Source organism: Thermobia domestica, chromosome 17, assembly GCF_964235325.1.
Source record: "Thermobia domestica chromosome 17, izTheDome1.hap1.1, whole genome shotgun sequence".
NCBI lineage: Eukaryota > Metazoa > Arthropoda > Insecta > Zygentoma > Lepismatidae > Thermobia > Thermobia domestica.
In genome coordinates, this window is record NC_137470.1 from 44,895,106 (window position 1) to 44,913,867 (window position 18,762).

Below are 18,762 nucleotides of genomic sequence, written 5' to 3' on the forward strand. Positions count from 1 at the left end.
TTCTTCTAAATCGTAGCAACCACCATCATATTCGATTAAACCATAAGTTGCCCCATCGTTTGTTTAATTTATTCTGTATACAAGGTGACCAGACGTCCCGTTTTAGCCGGGACAGTCCCTTTTTTCCAACAGTTGTCCCGTTTTTTCTGATTATCGAACGGGACGCCTAAATGTCCCGTTTTTAAATAAAAATGGTCTAGGTGTCCCGTAATTATTATTCAAAATATAAATCGTCAATGCAAATTCTACTCTCTTCCGTACCAACTCTCGTCGCCAAGGTTCAGCCGTGTCTAGTCTAGAACTTCTGAATTTTCAAATGGGAGTTGTGTGTTCGTGGCTCAAGTGGGAATTCTGAGTGTTCAACTAATTAAAAGAATTGTTGGGCAGAATTTGCAATCGGGAACTATTATTTGTTGTGTGGTATACGTAAAGTTAGAAACGGTGTGTTATCACTCTTACTTGTGTATTTTGTAAATTGAGAACACTGCTGAGTCCCAAAATACAATCTGGAAGTCAGATATCCCCCCCGTAGCCGATTCGTATGCGTCCCGTTTTCGCAAGTGAAAATTCTTGTCACCTTGTCTGTATATAAATAATAATTTCATTTGTAATTTGGAAATGTTTCAATGGTTTGCACAGACTTCGATTAAAAAATAAATAAATAAATAAAAAGTTAGTTGTAAAATATGCTCGATTGGTTTCCTTTTTCCCTCTACTTTTGTAAAGCTTAATAATTTATAGTATTGACACGGAATAGATAGTCATAATGTTCATTTTAGAAAAGCGTCTGATTTCAAATAATCAGAAAACTTATTTTAATATATTAATAATTCTGTAAATGAAAATGAAATGAAATCTTTAAGTTTTACTATTACTATATTATGGTTTCAAAGTTCGTTTTTTTTTTTTTAATCACAGTAGCTATATTATTACAGTTGTCTCCAGGCCCGTATTCAGGGGGTCTAGCCCCCCCTGAATTCTGGCTGTCTAAATTTTGCTCCTAGTTTTTTGCGATATTCTATTCCGATGTTGTTGTTTTATGGTTTCATACGTTAAATTACGTTACCAACATTAAATTTAGAGAGCATTGCCGAGCAAGCGTTAGCGAGTGAAGGCGGATTATAGCCCCGCAGGGCACGTTGTTTTCTATCTTCGTTACCAACAATTCACCTTCTTTTCTCACATAAATCACTTCGACTTACCTTTACGGTTTGTACAAATCCCCTACTGCCCTAAAAAGAAAAAAAAATGTGTTCGATACTTTCTTGACTACTTGAACACTACTTTCAACTCATTTCTTCAGTAAATCATCCTACTTTCGGCTATTTTTGGCCCCCCAATACTAAACAATTACTTTACTTTTTAGTGCAAATGGAAATTGAACTTAAAAAATCATATTATTACTTATATAAAGTACTGTCAAAGAATTTTAAATTTTTTAACCTTCAAATTCTTTAAAACCTAGAAGTAAATCATAAAATATTAAAATAATGTAATTAGTCGTACGGTTCTTATAATTTGGAAGATGAAGTAAAGAAATGGAAATATATTCCTTCCCGGGAATTTATAGGCCAGTGGGATGGGCTTTGTTTATATATATAAAATAATAAAGTTTCCTCTTCTGGGGGGCGATCGCCCCCCACCTGGATCCGCCCCTGGTTCGACCTGGCTCAACTCAGCAGCCAATGGCTCGAACCGGCTCTGTTGGGATGAGTCATTAGCTCGGTTCGGTTCTGCTCAAGTGAGCCATCGGCTCGATCCGGCCAACTCGGTAGACGTGACATGTGAGCGGTCCTTCTGAGCTTGGCTCTGTGCTGAACAAGCCGTGAGTCGACCCATTTAAACCAATTGCACCATTAGAGTAGGTAAAGTAGGCTCAGGTCATTTAACCTGATCAAATGTTCGAGTTGGTTCGCTACAGGTCAGATGTGGCTTTTATGGAAGTGACTGTATATTCGGCTCAATGGGTCTTCTTGTATCTGGGGTCTAGTTTAAAGAAATCCTTGATTCGGCTGTGAAGAAGACTATTACGAATCTAAGTTCTTGTACAGTCAGGTATGAATTTCCAACTTGATAAATTTCCTGTATATCTATCTTGATGAATTAATGGATTGAAGCTGTGTTTAGTAGCTTCCATTGGTTTAGGTGGGTGGGATCATGGGTCCCTTGCGCCTCCTTTGGGTATGACATTGGTGTTCTAAATGATCTCTTCCTGCGCATACCTTTGTTGGAACCGAGGCAACAAACTTGCTGAGAATAGACAAACTTGATGCAAGGTAATGCTTTGGAATTTAAAAGTAACTTAATCAATATTGAAATCACTTTAGACAAGACATTTCAGGTTTCTGTCAAATTATCTTTTGATATCAATAAAATATTTTTTTTTTTTCATTTTGCTTTTAATGTGCCCATATTATTCAAACTTACCCTATTTCTAGTCAAAAGATTGGCCTACGTTTTAATAAAATTCATTTCTGATAATTTATGCATCTTCGCGCGTACACTTTGAAGGCTGAGAGAACCTCAGCATGTCGCTGGTGTCCAAATTGATAATGATTAAACACTTTTACTGATATTTCCAACAGTCAAATCCAATAACAATAAAGAAAATGTCAGTTGAGTTGAGTTGATTTTAACGTCCCGTTCAGCAGCGAGACTATATGAGACGTGGATCTACTGATTAACGTGGAATCCGAACCACAGCAGCCTCCGCCGACATCGAACCCAGTTCTCCCACGCCAAATGCGCGTACGTTAACTGCTTATAAAGAAAATTTGTGTTAATTGTCATTGGAATACCTTATATATACTTAAAGTATTAACAAATCAAGACACTCTAAGAATTTAACGACTAGAATTATAAAACAATTATTTTGCCTGTCTTTTGTCTTTTACGTTAATGTATGAACGCACATTTAAAGCTTTTGAGAGAAATTTTGAGGGCTCTAGTCGGGTCGGATGAGTGAGCTGTTGGCGTATGGGAGTGAGAAATGACGTATGGGTTTTCACAGCGGGACAGTTGTCTGTTGATGTTATTTAGTTTTGTTTTCTGGTTTCGTGGAAGACAGGAACCGAGCCTGTGGGTTTCTGAAACTGTATAAGCAAACAAAGAGGCGTGTCTCCCGTTTGAGTGACCGCATGTTGCATGCAACCCAGTCAACTGGCACGTGTCAACTATTAAGGGCTGTGCTGGTGAAGTTGGTGGAAAAAAAAAAAGGCGCGGAATAAAAAGAAGGAGGTTTTCAACTTTTGCCTCAATTCACATAAACGGACCTGTATTATTTGGCCTTTCTTTGAATTTTCATTCTTTTTTTCATCTTTTTCTTAAAGTAAAACCCGGTTACTGTGTCCCACGATTACGCTGACTACGTTAAAGGAGACGGGTATGAGAAATGTAGGACATGGAGGAATAAAACAATTGGGAGGAAGTGGGACAATTCACAGAAAACGCACCCTAACATTATTTGTCCACCACATAGTTCACTTGGCTTAGGCGGGTATCTAACCAAGGATCACATGCAGCAGAGGTGAACGCTCTACCTCTGTTATCATGTTTAAATTTAAATATTAATACATAACTGAATAAGTAAACAATAATATTTAACAATAAGGCATGGCTAACTTACAATATAATATTGATAGTTTGTTACGTAATCATTTTTTTCGGCACCATGATATTTTTATATCAGTGACGGAAAGAGTTACTAACTTTCACTCATGTCCCCGAAACTTTCAAGCCAACAGATATACTCGGTGACAAACACGGTATGACTGAGTCTACGAAACATTGACACGCATATGCAAAGTATGTTTCAGGATTATTAATCCAAGGAGCATAATTTACAGTTATATTTTTCTCTCTTCTTACTATAATCATCTCTGTTGTTGTTATGGTTGTCAAAATATTACAGTCAACTATAAATTGCAATGTATGCCAATCTATAAAGCGCTTGAGAATAACTTTTTTTTTTTTTAAAAAAAATGAAACTTTCCTTTTTTTCATGACGTAGAACTTTAATCGAACGTATGTATGCTAAAACTCAAGTCGAACATGAGGGTTTACGTCAAATTTTCATAACTACGAATCAGAGATGAAAGAAAGAAAAACTACATGGCAAGATGCAATCTAGAATTTTATATAATTGCCGCTAGAGAGGGGTGTTCGTTTAGAGGTCATCCGCCCTTTACCCCGAATTTCAGGTTTTGGGGACATAGAAACCTTTGGCTGAGCAAAGTCCAACATAAAAAATTGGAAGTCCTTACACCTAATAAGTACGAATTTTGATCAGTTATAATCCATTTCCATTGGCCGTAAGGAGCTATAAGCCTATATTGCTCTCTTGTATACTTTTTTGCACAAGGATTAAAAAGAGCCTGCTTAACATTTGGTAATTGGGCTTGAGCAACTTTACAGTTTTAATTATCTGTGTGTTCTCCGTATTTATTCGGTTTAAGGTCCTCAAGCTTGTTTTGTTGGACTTTGCTTATCAAGAGACTTCTAAAACTTCCTTACTGAGCCCAAAATCTTAAATCCAGAGTGGGGATGGGGGCGGTTGCCCTCATGTCCCACTGACGCCATTGTCCAGCGATTGTCACATGAAACTACCCCACGCCATTTCGCATGGTTCGAGACAACGAGCTTGCTCATAACATCTATGAGGTCAAAAATGTTTCGGTAGCTTAAAAGGTTGTATCCCATCTTCCTATATTTTCGTCTAGTCTAATGACCTTTTCACAATACACTACATCGTCTGAGTTATGGTTTGCAAAGAGTCGAAATCTGTTCATTAATTTTCCGTCATACAGTCTATCTTACGAAAAGCTAGCAGCATTTCCTCGTTTAAGTATTTTCAGCAGTCAAGAATAACCTTCATTACTTCTCGATGATGATTTACAAGTTCATTACTTTGCACCAAAACACTTGAATCAATTCGATTTCCTGCTAACAATTGTATTCTTGCAATTTGATATTCGAAATACCATTTTTATATTTCGGTGACCTCTCTATCTCTAGAAGCATTTTTAAAAAAAGAAATCCACCCTTTGTATCCCGTTGAAGATCATACGGTTTGATATCTTGGTGAGGCATAGCATGCAATGCACGCTGAAAGTCGCATGTTTAGATTTGCTATAGGCTAACCATTTTCCCTTTTTGGGTACAATAATGTAATAATTAACTTGGTAACTGGATTTTACGTTTCTTTTTGTCTTTGCGTGAAAAGAGGCAATTTTAATTTTTTTTAAATTAAAACAATCCCCCACCCCAAAATTGTAATGACACTATTGAGGTCATGTTTCCCTCGTGCGAACATCCCTGACTGTAGATATTTCCGTTAATTTCCATTAAATCTTTCGCCGCCAGAAAAAATATATATTTCTTTAAAACAGCTGCCATATTCAAAGATTCTGAAGAATCATGATTTTAGCGCATGCTAAGTTTGATTTAGTAAATAACTAGCAGAATATCCGTTCTTCGCATGGGGAGAATAGTTTCAGTTTTGACATAAAAGGGCACCAAAATTATCACCAATCAACTTATGGACCCGAAAAACGATTAATTAGAAACTAATATCGGTAACTTACAATGAATTTTACCTGTCACCATCCGCCTTCAGGAGTAGTAATGGCGTATGAATTATAATTTAAAGGGCATTGCAAGTATCATTGTGCATCTCAGCGACTCCAAAAACTATCGATTGGACATTAATATTCGTCATATTCTTTGTATATCTCCTCCTCCCTCTGCCCCAACTTGCGGGGTGAATTGGGATTTAAACGACGACGGAATTGTCACTGTTCATCTCGGCGATCCCGAAAACTATGGATTCGACACTAATATCGATTATTTACGATCATTTTTATATAGCCCCAAGTCGCGTCTTCGAAGTTAAATGATGAAAACCATCCCAGGCCCGAAACTAATTCGGGGCCGCGGTGGCTCAGTGGTAGAGCGTTCACCTCTGGTGCATGGGGTCTCGGGTTCAAACCCTGCTCCCGCCAAGTGAACTTTGTGGTGGACAAACACCGTGTGCGTGGGTTTTCTCGGGGTTCTCCCGTTTCCTCCCACTTTCTTCATTCCACCATTTCATTCATTTCTCATAATCAGCGTCTCCTTTAGCCTAACCGGCATAACTGTGGGACGTAAAACTCAAAGATTTCCGAAACTAATTCATGTTGAAAATGTGATCGAGATCAGTCTTTAACTTACAAACGTAATCACTTTCATTTGTATATAGGTTCCTATATACATTGCAGAATAGGTTAATAATTGCAAGAATTACGATTTTTTGCAAAGTTCATAATTCCATGCGTTTATGCATTTTGAAATTTATCACGCGATCTCACTGGCTAACAATCATATTTTCTAGAGGATGACGAAGAAAAAATGCATACAATTTGTCACTAAATATCTTATATGAGGGTTTCTGCAATAAAGTAGCGTTGTAAAGAAATGTTCATTATACCGATATAAAATGCACGTTATATTTAATAAATAGCTGCAATATATGCATGGAATTTTTTAAAGATGTTATTTTCTGATGTATTCTCTAAGAAATGAACTGAAAATTTAACTTCTTCGTACACTTTTTTCGGGTTCACCCTTTTATCTACTGTAGTATGTGCTATCGTTTATTTTACTAAATTGTTAATTAAAGCAAGATTAAGTTAAAAATTATCAGTTTTTCTGGCTAGTCCACTACAGTGAAGATTAATATTATGCATTAGAAAAAGTTTATATTTCATTCTTCTGAGATTAATTTTATGCCTCTGAAGAACCTTTAAAGTTCATGACTTGTAGCCGGCAATCATAATAATATTTTTAACCACACAATCCTTTTATCTTGTCAAGGAAGTACCGAAATTAGGTCGAATAATAAATAAATTATTGGTCCTCCTCTCTTTTCTGGCAGTCATAAATACATTTATTTAGGAATAGTTAGTATTGTTACCTCAATCAACCCTAGGCCTACATGAACGTGTCGACACGTGTCGAATGTTTGGCCTAATCCTCGTTTCACCTTTCCAATTATGACACTTTTATGACAGATAAATGATAAGATTTGTGTCCGCCATTATAGGCGAAAAAAAGGATCCTCGTTTTGTCTAATCCATGTTACGCCTAAAATGGCGGACAATAAGAAAAAACCGTGGAAATTCAACTAAAGGGAAATTATATAAGAGAAAATTCCCTAGTATATAAAGAGTTAAGAAATGCAAAGTATATAGATTAATATTATATTAACTATTTTCGAGAAGTTAAAATTACCAAAACTCCTTTATGTATTTACTAGGACCATGGATATATACGAATATATATGAGTAAGCGAATAGCAAAACCCGTTAAATTCACATTTTAAAATTTGTGACAAATCGAGAAAAACTGTTTAAACACGTCATAATTGTAAAATAACATTAGAAACTAGAGAACATTAAAGAATTAAGAATATTGTGGTTGTGGGTCTGTCGAAAGCTGCATAATCACACTAGTCTGTGAATTGCGTTATTGAAGAAAATAGTTTGGATTTAACAGCTTTTGCGTATGTAAATGGAAATAACAGCTTTTGCATCTGGACGAGCGGCCATTTTTTAGGCTCAAGATACAAAACCTATCAAAAAGAAAGGGAGTCAGAGTCAGAAATCAGTATTATGCCTACTAAAAATTTGGGGATGGAGGGGGGAATGTATTATCAACTATACATTGCACAAGATTGGCACAAATGAATATTTATACACAAATGCTACATTAATTTTGTTCTAAATGGAAAACAATGGATCCAAATGTGCAAAAAATTGAGTTATGTAACCTCCTCTCCATCATCTACTAAATGGAAATCCATATCGTCTTCGTCCTCTGGTGCATCACCATTTTCTCGGTTTTCTATTTCTCAAAAACCTCTTTGTAAAACGTGAGCTTTGAGCTTCGTTCAATCGTCAAACCCTTCGTAACTACAAGCGGAGTTAATTATAGGCCTACCAATCTGTATACATTTCTAAATTGAATGAATATATTTTGGAAGAGTTTGTAACCTTTTATGGACTAACATAGGGTGAATATTAATTTGCCAATTATCCCAATATATGAATTTGAAATATAGCAAAACAAAATGTGCAAATGTTGAGTTTGAGCAAAACAGTGGCAGAAAGAGAATCAGAAATGGTAAATAAGTGGCAAAGTTTTTTTTAACATGTTGTACTAGAAGCATGTTATAATTTTGAATGATAATTGATACGAGACATTTTAAGAAAGAGGTTCTGCTGAAGCTGAAGATACTGTTTAGAGAAGAACTTAATCCAACAATGTTCTGTTCAAAGTAAAGAGTTACCCTGAAATGTAAAACAAATGACTTTTAAGCATAGGATAGTCCACTCACCTTGTCTTTTAGGCTACATTTCGTTTCCAGTTTTTCATGTGTCTTGTACGTTTTCTAGACAATTTTGGTGTTGTCTGATAATAAAATTATGATCATCGCTGCCTAGAGTATCGTTTTCTTTCGATTTTTCGTGCATTTGTCTAGTAATTATTAAAGAAAAGCAAATAAGCACAGAAAAGTTTCACGAACAGTTAGGTTAAGACATATAGTGTCTCCATTTTCAGTCCAGGGTGCGCGGTGACTCTGTAGTAGAGCGTTCACCTCCGGTGCTTGGGGTCCCTGGTTCGATCTCAGCTCGCGCCGTGTGGACTTTGTGGTGGACAAACACCGTGCTCGTGAGTTTTATCGGGGTTCTCCCGTTTTTCCCACTTTCTTCATTCCATCATTTCATTCATTTCTCATCATCACCGTCTCCTTTAGCCTAACCGGCATAATCGTGGGACGTAAAACTAAATATTTCATTTTCATTTTTTTTCAATTTTCAGTCCAAAAATAAAAAAAAAATGAAAGCACACACTTCAAATTCTGCCAAATAAAATATCGAATGATTTCGGAAGAGTTGCAATAAATATTCAGATTACTAAACTAATCCTATACAGCACGAAACCTAAAATTGTTTGAAATATGGAATTAACCGGGTTTGATTCTGCTTTCCTCATAAGGTTATTTGCAGGTTTGGGATTTAACAGTTTATGAAACTGAATATGGAAGAGGAATTAACTGGTTTTGCATCTGTTGCCATGATGGATTTAACAAGTTTTGGTAATTGGCACATACTTCAATCTCAATTTTCAACTAGTTAAAATGGCTTTTTCTACTATTTGGAAATAATAGCTTTACAACAAAGGTTTCCAAAGCAACCACTATCTCGTTTTTTTTTTGTTTTTTTTTGTGAATTTAACGGGTTTTGCCATTGGCCTACTCATATATCGTATATATATCGACACGTTCTCTAACGATCCAAACGATTATGGTATGGATTCCAAATCTTAAGAATAGATTTCATCTCAGCTTGAGTCTTCTATTAAAGTAAGAACTAGTACAACTTTCGGTTTCAATATTGATTCCTAAATATTTAAAATCGTAAGAGATCATGATAAATCAGCTTCCGATAAACAGGTTGCAACTCTCACACTATCACTCTATTCCTGCCGTTCGTTATAGGTATATTTCCGGTTTCAATATTGAATCTGCATAATTTGAAAATCTACAGTACTTTAACAATGTAAAAAGAAACTCACATGAAAGAGAACAAGGTATAATTGTTTTCATAACTTTGCTCACTGCACCGAACACCAGTAAACCTTAACCAAGACGGACACCCAACTGAATAAGGGGTTTAGCCGGATAGTTAGTAGACAATGTTCGCTTCATCATATGCACTTCAGAAGCCGATAACACACGAGGTTACTACTTGTCATTATATGTCACAACGGTTAATGTTTTACACTGGCAACAGAATGCCGTGACTGGACCATAGAAACGAGTAGCATGGTGCGATGCAGGGTTGACAAAAACCATGTTTAAAAAATTAAATAAATGAAAACAATAAACCCATTTTCTGTTTAAACCCGGTATTTTTTGGGTTTAAACAAGATTTTTTGTTTAAAAAATTTGCTGTATGTATTTATATCACATATGGAGAGAAGAAATAAATAAATTTGTTTCATCTTGGTGTTATTGTGCAACAACCGGGTTATGCTGGAAGAGGTCACATAAGCTTAAAGCGGAATCAAACCGCTTCTCGGCTTAATCCTGGACTAATTGACCACAAATGCGATATGTCTGCCGACTCACTCATGAAGGACTCCTGGTAAAAATACGTTGTCCTGATCTTTAGGTACTTGTTAATGTAACTGTCAAGAGTCAGTTCAGAAGGACAAAAAGATAACCAGTTGCACAAGTGAAACCATTATACAGAATTACATATGGACAATTTCAAAATGCTGCAGAGTACAGAAGAACTAATTCAGTCCAAGTTAGTTCATTACGACTTTTATAAGTCCAAGTTAGAAATACACCGAGAAGAAGAAGAAATAGGCTTAATTTGCATATCAGTAAGAAAAGTGAATAAAGATACGAATTATTTGAGTCCAGTTTGGCTCTGACCCATTTACACATACATAAATAAATACCAAAGATACTTCTGATTTCAATAAATGCCTCTCGTGGGATTTGTATGAACCCTCCTCCCCCCCAAAAAACTACAGCATTTCGATGTATTTTATCAACAGTAAACATTATTAAAACGAAACAATATTTAGAATTTTTCTTTGATTGAAATTGCATAACAATAATAACAAACTATAAAAAAAATCACAAAAGAAGCATTCATAAACTTATAAAAAAAATACAAAAGTTGCTTTTGTAGTATAATCTTTTTGAGTAATGAATGGGGAATTTAGGTCTGAATATAATACGAATAATATACGGGAGTGAAACGTGATAACCCATAAATGTGTACTCATCAAGATTGTACGGACGTTTACACTTTTACGAACATTTTTCGTGTTTTTGTTTAAACCATTTTTTTAAACAGCTGGTTATGACCAGCAAACCCTGGTGCGATCAGTCTCGATTTCAATCTCATCACGCCCATACTGACCTATAATTTGGTGCCAGCCCAATGAAATCATGGTACCTACTATTCACCCGTATTGTATCGAAGTACGAAGATCACCAGATAGCATGATAGCAATAGTAATTAATTCCTATCCGTATTTGGTCTCTCTATTTCCGTTATTACTGAATGTACGCACAAAAGGGTTGAATGATATCATTTCATTGTTCTTCATCATATGCCTTACCCTCAACATGAGTTTCCGAGTGATGTTACGTACAGGAAGATATATATTTTGATTCTTTAGTTAAAAATTGCTCTGGATATAATTTAATTATGTACAACAAATTGCTTTATTAGCCTAAGTTATATATATATATATATATATATATATATATATATATATATATATATATATTATAAGTTATAAGTGTTATTAACACTACAAAAATTAAAAATAAATAATTTAAGTTCATTATGAATATTTTATAATAATACATGTATCTAATGTCTGAGAAGATGTACAATCTATATATTCAAAATTCGTAATGTAGTATTTATACATTCAATACATATCTAAGGTTACCAACTATAGTGTGGGCATACATCGACAACGAATAATATGAAATGAAATGATATCTTTAAGTTTTACGTCCCACGGATATGCCGGTTAGGCTAAATGAGACGGTGATTATGAGAAATGAATGAAATGGTGGAATGAAGAAAGTGGGAGGAAACGGGAGAGCCCCGAGAAAACCCACGCACACGGTGTTTGTCCACCACAAAGTTTACTTGGCCGTGGCTGGGATCGAACTCGGGACCCCAAGCACCAGTGGTGAACGCTCTACCACTGAGCCACCGCGGCCCCTTCGACAACGAATAGTGCTCCGCGGACAATAATTTGAGAAACGTTTTCATAAAACATTCAGCGAAACACGTACACTCCCTTAGGTGTTACATGAATATTATTAATTTACCACAGTTGCAACTTGCCACTTGCTGATTTATCATAAGCAAAAGCTAAATGTTCCAGACATCTATTTTTATTTCTGGGTACATAACGTAGACAAAATCACTAGAATGGAAAAAATATAGCAAAGAATATTTTACGTGTTTCACTTCCAAATCAAAATATTTAGGGTCATAATTCTTACTTTAAGTAGAGCATCTGCCTCCATCTATGTGTGTTTAGTTACTGTTTTAACAAACAGGAGATGTTGAGTTGATTTTCAGTTTAACGTCCCATTCAGCAGTAAGACTGTATGATACGTGAATATATTGATTAACGTGGAATCCGAACCACATGAACTCCCGCTAGGAATCGAACCAGGGTCTCCGGCACCAAATATGATTACGCTAAACGCTTAGCCACGAAAGAGCTCGACAAAGAGGAGATATGCTTCCACATCTTAAAGGGTTCACCACCGGTAATAGTAGATATTGGCTAAATGAACAAATTTAAAACAAATAAATGATTAATGTCAATAACAAATGAATTAAAACCATTGTCATGCTACGGGAAGTTGGAAACATGAAAGTTTTACGTCACATGGTTATGCGTTCTAGGCTAAATGAGACGTTGCTGATGGGAATTGAATGAAATTGTTTAATGAAGAAAGTGGGAGAAAACCCACGCAAAGGGAGTTTGTACACCACACAGTTCAGTTGGTGCGAACTGGTATGGAAACAAGGACCCAGACATGTACGAGAGGTGAATGCTGTACCACTGAGCCACTGTGGCCCGCAAAGGGGAAGTTGGTATTATACCTAGCGGTCATAGACATCAAACCTCGATGACAGCTACTGAAGGTATATTAAATGAATACCTCATATGTAATTTTCGTACTTTCACAATACTTACAATACTGTTAATACACAACATTCATTTCAGGTAAAGCAAAAGAAATTCACGATGGAATATAGTCAATACTTCACTATCTTAGATAATATCGTCACCTCACAGAATGCCTCAAAATCTTTAGCAATGTACATGGTTTATCATCTTCATAGTTATTATTTACAGGTTAGTTGCCGCAACTGAGATGCTTATACGTCCTACGGTCTTCCGCTAACCTACATTCGATTTTTTTATATATATATACATGTATAGTGGACAAGCGCAATTTGTACAGAATGAAGACGGCAAGGTTCTTTTAGGAGCCGCCTAGAGTATGAATGAAATGTAATGTTATGTTTTTTCTATATAATTTCTTTTCCTGATCTTGAGTGCATGGATTATACTTCGTGTTTCAGAGACACTGCAACGGGAGATGAGAAATGTATTATAATCAGCATAAGACTACGTGAAATACACTTGGAGGTTTTTAATTTAACATGTGAACATTACAATATATTATGTACTATTTTCGTAAGAGCATCAAACCAGGTTCTCTGAAAGATAGAAATTTTAGTTAATTTTGTTATGTATAAGTGTGATCAATGTGTATAAACGTAAACTTAAAACATAGGACAGAAATGGAAAACATTACGAATCAAAATTGGACATTGTAAGCATTAATGACCATTTATCAAATAAACGTGGTTCTTTCTATACAAGTGCATTCTTAGTAACTTGTTAGTGTACAAAGGTAGTTATTTTGTGATTTAAAAAAATTCATAATGTGTTAGAAATATATTCATTGTATAACTTCAAATGTGAGCTCTTGCTTGATCGTATCACACAATGACTATTAAAACAATTAAGATTACAATATACTTGACATTGTTATCAACCTTTGATATAATTTGTTTGGCTTCCTTCTATTACTATGGCCTAGGTCGCGTGTGTGTGTGTGTTTATCTCTGGGTGTAACAAACGGCTCTGTGAACTCAAAGTATTTTAACAACCGGTTCTAGTGAACAGGTGCGAACCGGGTGAATAGCACCAATGCATACACCCTTCCTATTCCCAACTAGAGAAGGTTTCAGTTTTTTCTGAGACGTAAGAGGTAACCCTCACAATATCCCTTCTGAAAGAAAAAATATACATTGGTGTACACTAATGTCCAAAGTTATTGTCGCATGTCTATAAATATGTTGTTGTAGGAATAAAATTTTATAACGAATTCGCCAGGTATTTCTCATAATATTAACATGTGTCTAATCTGAAAATATATGTATGTTGAAAATTTCATGTCAAAAGAGCAGTAAAGAAGAAAAATAAAACTAAAATAAAACTTTCTTTTCCATTTAGCAACATTTTGTTTCACTCGTTCTAATTTTCGTATTTATAATTTGTTTCCGATGAAATTTACCACAAATATACATTTCCCGATTATATATAAATACATATTATCGGTATTAAAACTACGCTTCAAAATTATTATCAAATTATATTCTTACAATACGACAGTTATAGATGAGATAATCATTTTGTACTATATAGGGCAGACCATTATCGTACTTACCAAAACAGAGATGAAATCATCCAGAATCCAAGCGTAGGAATTAAATTTTTAACTTCAAGAATGATGAAAAACACCAATAAACACTCATGTAGACATATCTATACACACACACACACACATCTATATCTATGAGGTGCACCACTTCTCAAAAACACACAAAACTTTTCTCAATAATTACAAAACATTGTGGATACATTTCAATATTTATGCATGAAATATATATTTTCAGCGAAGCACACGATACACTGCTCGACTAAATATATTTATAGGAAAATTAAAAAACACTTAATTTTTCTATAGCATCTACTCGCAATAATAACGACACATTACTGATTTAAAAACAAAATAAGAAAAAGAAGTTTACAGTCCACTGTGTTCCAACATCCTATTTCCAAATTTTGATTGGAAGAAATCATAAGAAATTCCATTTGTCCATTTGAGGCGAATCCTATATGTGGTTACAGAGTTCGTGTCTTATAGATCTAGCAGTAATTGAACATAACTCTTGACACTAACTAAGGTCAGATTAGGAGTCCTCCAAACAGTCTGTACCACTGTGTCTTTCTGAAACAATGTTCCGTGGGGCACACATAGTATTCCGTGAGGGGCACTGCTGATAATATTATATTTCTTATTAAATTATAGACGTGTAATTTTGATCTGCTCGGGGGGCCCTCTCAGAGCTACGGGGGGTTACTGCATCCCAAAAAACTAGTCTCGAAGAAAAACTAGTCTCTCCTAAGAAGAGAGGTGCTGGCATACCATGGTTGTCTCGAATTTCAGAAAGTGGTGTAGTTACAAATCAAACTACGTTTAAATTAAGGCTGTAGAAGATTATGAATTATTTATATCACAAACACTTTTCCTGTTTCACTATGTAACTACACCCTGCTGAGACCATCTCGAATGTTAAGTTCTCGTTGTCTCGAAAAGTAACTCGAGACGAGCTGAGGTACAATACTGTTAACACAGTCGGTATAGCAAAATCTTAGTATATGATGCGTAAAAATACAACAAAACCAACGATAATATTCAGGATAATAATAATAATAACTTCTAGTTAGCATCTTATATATCGTCCGAAACACGTAAAATCGAAGTTCACTACTTTTGTTACTATCGTTTACTCCACGAACTAACTCTAGAATTTTCATTGACACTAACTACTGAAACATATTCCTTCTTCTCAACAGTCTTCTGGACTGGAAGAATCAGCTGCAGACTTTTCAACGGACACACTGAGACTAAACCTCAAAAGAAGAGAACAACAACCTTAGTGGTGTTGTCTATTGTTGCTCATTCTCAACCCTTTCCCACTAGTCAGTCCCTAAAAACTTTCTTGCCACTAGACAAAAGAGGTAAAGCGTCTCTCACCAAACCTGCAACTTTCTGGAAAAGCACCAACCCCTGGGGCAATGCACATGTGTGGTCTACATTCTTGTGCAAACCAACAACAAAAAATACAACGTTAATATACAGTATAATTGACTGTAACTTTTCACATATGAATGCTAGTGTGGAGCGGAGTAGGGCATCTATTTCTCCAGTGTTTTTGATTTATTTTCATATCAGATACTCCGATAAACAATATATTGAGAGTAAACAGAAACATTTTTAATCGTCTCAATATGTTATTATGTCATTGTAATAACTGGTAGCGCAGACACCGCTGATAGGTGCTGCCACAGTCTAGATGACAGAAATGAAGATAGTTAAAAAGAATTTATTTTAAGTTTAACGTCCCTTTTAGCTGTGAGACTATATGAGACGTTAACCTACTGATTAACGTGTAATCCGAACCACATGAACTCCCTCCGGGAATCGAACCTAGAACTTTTCCAGTGTATGAATACAGAAAAGCTTGTCATGACAATTTAAAATAATCATTGTACACTGGAGCAGTGTCACACATACAATTACATGATAACATTACTAAATACATACATCAGAGAAGATAATTGCTAAGTATACATAACATAATAACCCTTCTCTCCTGTTGGCAACGAGCATATCGTCTGTTCTTTCAACATATCCACCCTCTTAGGATCGTGCTGGCAGGGACGTAGCCAGGATTCCACAATACATCTTATCGCAGCAATGTTGCTTGCCTTAGATACATTTCCACAATTTGTTTTAAATCTTCCTAGATAAATTCTGAATAAAGTGTGATCAATTCACATTTTTCATAACACTAACATATGCCACGAACTGTCTTCAATCTACGCTGTAGAGGAATTTGAATCACTGTCAATAACTTGGTTTGCTTTAATGAATTGTTCGCAACAATCTAGAAAATTTATTTTGCGAATCTACAAAGCTTCTGAAATTAATATTAATTGTACCTATGATGTCAGCGAAAGGAGAAAGAGTTTTTTTCCATATCGAACAGAATTAACACGTGGGCCCCGATTTCTTTGTTTTCAGGTCACGGGACCGATTTATAACATAACCGCTGTGCTCATGAAACCCGGTTCTTTCCAACTACATAACTGGCGTTTCCAACTCCATGTCTAAAACGATTGCCTTAATGTAGGATGATTTTCATGGAATATTCTACATGTTCTTATCAAAAAGTAATAAACATATTAGAAAGCTGTGGTAATTAACAGGGCATTAGATTGGTACAATTTATTTTTATATGTAAAGTACACGAGAAATAGTAGACCCAAATGGAAACACATCACTCTTTTCTTGCAAATCTTTAGTTTTTATCTTATGATTTATTATTATTATTATTATTATTATTATTATTATTATTATTATTATTATTATTATTATTATTATTATTATTATTATTATTATTATTATTATTATTACTGGTTTACAAACCTCGGCTAGAAGGAGGTCTTCATTGCTGATGCAATTTTTTTTTTTTTCAAAGTGCGAGTCCACAAAGAGGAATTGGGATAGCAAGATGGGGTTTCTAGTTCGGTATAAGTAACAATAGTGCACGAATATTAACAAGGTCCCATTTCGGGGTGTTGGCACTGGAATACAAATCCACGTCTGATTAAAGGATAGATTTACAAACAACCAAAAATTAATCTTTGATGCTTCTTGTCTTGATCCTCGCCGATTTAATACTTTACTACAGCGTTTCCCAACCTTTTTCACCTTGCGGCACACTACGGGTGTCACTTGGATTCTCGCGGCACACTCATATATATTATTATTATTTTTTTGTAAATATAAAACACAGTGGTATTTTTTCTGTGATTACTGATCTTCTCACGGAGAAAAAGCTCTATCACTGATTTTTCCCCATGGCAAATCATTATGCTTATTTTTCATTCTAATTTAAAAATAGAAAACAATTGCAATGAAATATTGGACTCAGGTTTTTAAAAATACGCTTTCTTTTTAAAAACTGTATCCAACCTTTTAATAAGCAGGAAGATTAGTAAGTAACGAACGAACAAACAAATCTTTTTTACTTTTAAAACACAAATGTAGGTAATTTCTCGAAAGGATTGAATGTTATTTTAAATTTTCAAGTTACAAAATAGTCTGCAACAATAAACAAGCAATAATGGTCACAACAATGATAACAAATATTTTTTTTCAATATTAGAAATGTACAGAATAGTAACCCGGTATGAAACAAAATTGTAGATTCATAGTAGAGTTCCATAGTAATGTGAAATACAAATATACATTTTCCCCTACGTTTTGCAATTTGATTGCTTTAAATAAATAATTTTGTTTCGATTCCTCGCGGCACACCAGTGGCCCATTCACGGCACACCAGTGTGCCGCGGCACACCGGTTGGGAAACGCTGCTTTACTATATGAAGGTGCTCCAAGTGCTTTGCATCGGACGGGGGAACATGTTTAGTTGAGCATGAAAATTTGAATACTAAGTTGTTGAATTTTGGTTAAATTAAGAAAAAAAAACTTTCGAAAACTACTTGATTGATATGATAAATCAAGTATTAAAGACTATACTGACATACAGTCATAGCCGATGTAGATGTTGCAGAATGCGACAGTTCTAATAAGTGTAGTGCCTCGGAGGGCGAAAGTGAACCTGAGAAATGCATCACCTCTTTTTCAGAAGCAAGTCTTATAAGATATGCAACGAAAATCATCCGTGTAAGCAGTGTTACTTGTGTTGCCACTAAGGTATAACATATATGTTTCCACTGTATTTAGAAAAGTGCTGCTGTAAAAGTTGGTTTGATAAATGAACTTCATTACTCACGTATTTTATAAGAAATGCATCAAATACATGACTGATAAATGCGCTATCATCTGTAAGTAGTAAATAAGTATGCTAATTTTTACATCAAAAGTTAGTTTTGTTCGTTTCGTTGTTCTTTCTTGAGTTTGAGAGGGTGATTCCTAATTGCTGTTAGTGGAAAAAATATTTTTTGCTGTAATGCTAATATATGGTACTAATGTTCCAATTTAATTAGTGTAAGTTT